Raw genomic sequence first — 2,642 nt, 5'->3', positions numbered from 1 at the left:
ATCCACGCTTCCAAGGAGCATCCAGGCTCTACTACTTGCAACACAAGATTTTGTTTTGTTCTTCTGGCAGTCCACAATACATTCCATATTTTTTGCCAACCCCATAGTTCACATATATGAGTTCTAATGTTTTCTGTATTCACACTGCAGCTGTCACACATGGTGATTGGAAACACCATGGCTTGGATCAGGCACACCTTACTCCATAAAGTAGATCTTTGCACCTTAACTCTTCTTTAAAGATGTCTTGTGCAGCAAATTTGCCTGATGCATCATTTGAGTTTTTGACTTCTGTTTCCTTAAGCTTTGATCCAAGTAAAGTAAATAGATTCAAGTAAAATGAAACCACTGACTACTTAATTCTTTCTGTCTTTGTCATGATTTGTTTATTGGTCCAGTTCTGAGAATTTTTTTTTCTTTGAAGACCACCGTCTTTGACCTTCATGAGTAAGTGCCTTCTGTTCAGTTTGGACTTCAGTTGGAACTGAATAGATGGTCCCTACCACATTAGCGACAAGGACTGATATAAGTCTCTTACAGGCTGAACTGTGTCTCACAAAGAGATCTATATTGCAATCCCAAGCATTAGTAGCTGGGTGTGTAACCTTATTTGGAAATTGGGTTATCATGATGTTTACTTGAGGCGGGTGGGTCCTCATCCAATTTGACTACTATCCTAATAAGAAGAGAAGATGAAACACACAGAGAGAGAAGGTGACCATGTGAAGACAGAGGCAGGGACTGCAGCCCACAAACCAAGGACTGACTGGGTCTCCCACAGTCTAACAATGGCCAGAACAAAGCTGAACCCATCCTGTAGCCCCCAGAGCTGGGAGACAGTAAATTCTGTCATTATAAACCACTCAGTGTATAGGGTACTTGGGTATATCAGTCCTGGGAAGTTCACACAGTATAGTAGCTAACTAAACAGAGACAGCACAGAGCTTAAACGAGGCTCTCAATTAAAGCTTGCCCAGTGGACACATCTGTAGCTAAATTGCACAGAGGACTAAATTTGTGGCTGAGGGCATTTACTATGCCCGGTTAATACCACATACTTGGATGTGTAAGGCATATTATACAACACCAGAAGAAAACACTAATTTGAGAACAAAGAACAAGCAGTAACGTTGAAGATGGAGCCCCTCCCAGTTGAGAAAACAAAAGGACTCAAATCTAAGTCTCTGGTATAGCCCCACAACAGATTTCACATTTTACCTCAAGTCAAAGCAACGCTATTTCAAGAGATTTACATTGTGCTTCTGAGGGTTACCCTCTTATTTTATAAGTGGTCAGGCTTGTCTGGTGGCCCCAGGACAATGAGATAGTTAAAGTTTATTGTGCCAACCTTGCTGATAAACACATGTGAGGTCAATCTTGCCTTTCTAATTCTCGGGTCTCTTGCTTTCTGATGGTTGGACCAGGGTCCAGCTGCCTTTGCCAGTTCCCTGCTTCAGCTGGCAAGGTTCACGTCCTGCAAGACATCCCCTAGGAGAAGCCACATGGACCTGCCCCGATGCAGCCCTGGGTGCTGGAGCAGCCGTGTGGAGACCCCTGCCAGTGCTGAGATGCTGACACGTTCACTGATTTGGCTTTCCTCCTGCAGTCGGCATCATTGCATGTGTTTTGTGAGATGAAGGAGGACTTTGTGGATTGGTGTTGGACATATGGGTTAATGGGTTAATGCTGGACTTGTGGGCTTGGGCAGCACTGGGTTGGGATATTTTCTTGATGTGCACTTACCCTTTATATAAAACTCTCTCTTCTACATGAGTTTCTGTGGATTTGTTTCTCTAAAGTATCCAGACTAACACAGACATGATGCTTCAGACTGGAGTTCCGCGCATCACCTTTCCAGGGTCTGATCTGGCGCCCCGCTAAGGCCTGAGGACAGGGCAATGCTGGGTGGTAGGTTCACCCACCAGGGGCAGCTAGATAGACCTGAGTCCCTTCCCTCAACTGGACCTTGGTCCTGAAAGTCTAGACTATTTATGAAGAGGGGCCTGACAAAAGTCCAAAAGGTGCTGGGAAGCCCGACAGACTCCAACTGATTTCCAGAAAAGGCCAGAAGAGAAGTTTAACTCAGAAGTTTCCAAAGATTTTTTCTGACCAAGTCAGATCTCACAGAGAGGAGGAAGGGCCCAACAAAGTAAGGGTTCTTGAGGATTCCCCCCAGAGAATGATCAGGCCTAACAAATGAAAGTCTGTGGATTTTCTGGGGCTGGGATAAATTAGGGTAAATTATCAGAACTTTCTGGTGGAAATTCCCCTTCCTTTCAAGGCCTGGCTTGTGAAAACACCCCTCCGCCACACCCAGGTTTCAAGGTAACCTTTCAGACCCCTCCCAAGTTACATATGCTCCCTGACATTCCCCCTCTTCTTCATTGTGGGTGCCCAGAAGATCTTTTCTGGTTTTGTTTCGTTGATGAGCATGGGGCTATGGGAAGGAAAGGTGGGGGAGGATTAAGACAGTAATTTGCCCTTGGAGTCTCTGGCTGTTACAAATGGTTAACTTGTTTGGCTACTAACTGAAAGGCTGGAGGTTCAAGTCCACCCAAAGATGGCTCAGAAGAAAACTCTAACGATGTGCTTCTGAAGGATCAGCCAGGGTAAACCCTGTGGAGCACAGTTCTACTTACACA

This window comes from Echinops telfairi, unplaced genomic scaffold (assembly GCF_000313985.2).
Source record: "Echinops telfairi isolate 266 unplaced genomic scaffold, ASM31398v2 ScPeMD7_22;HRSCAF=79, whole genome shotgun sequence".
NCBI lineage: Eukaryota > Metazoa > Chordata > Mammalia > Afrosoricida > Tenrecidae > Echinops > Echinops telfairi.
The sequence above is the reverse complement of the archived record's forward strand: the minus strand, read 5'-3'. Positions refer to the sequence as shown.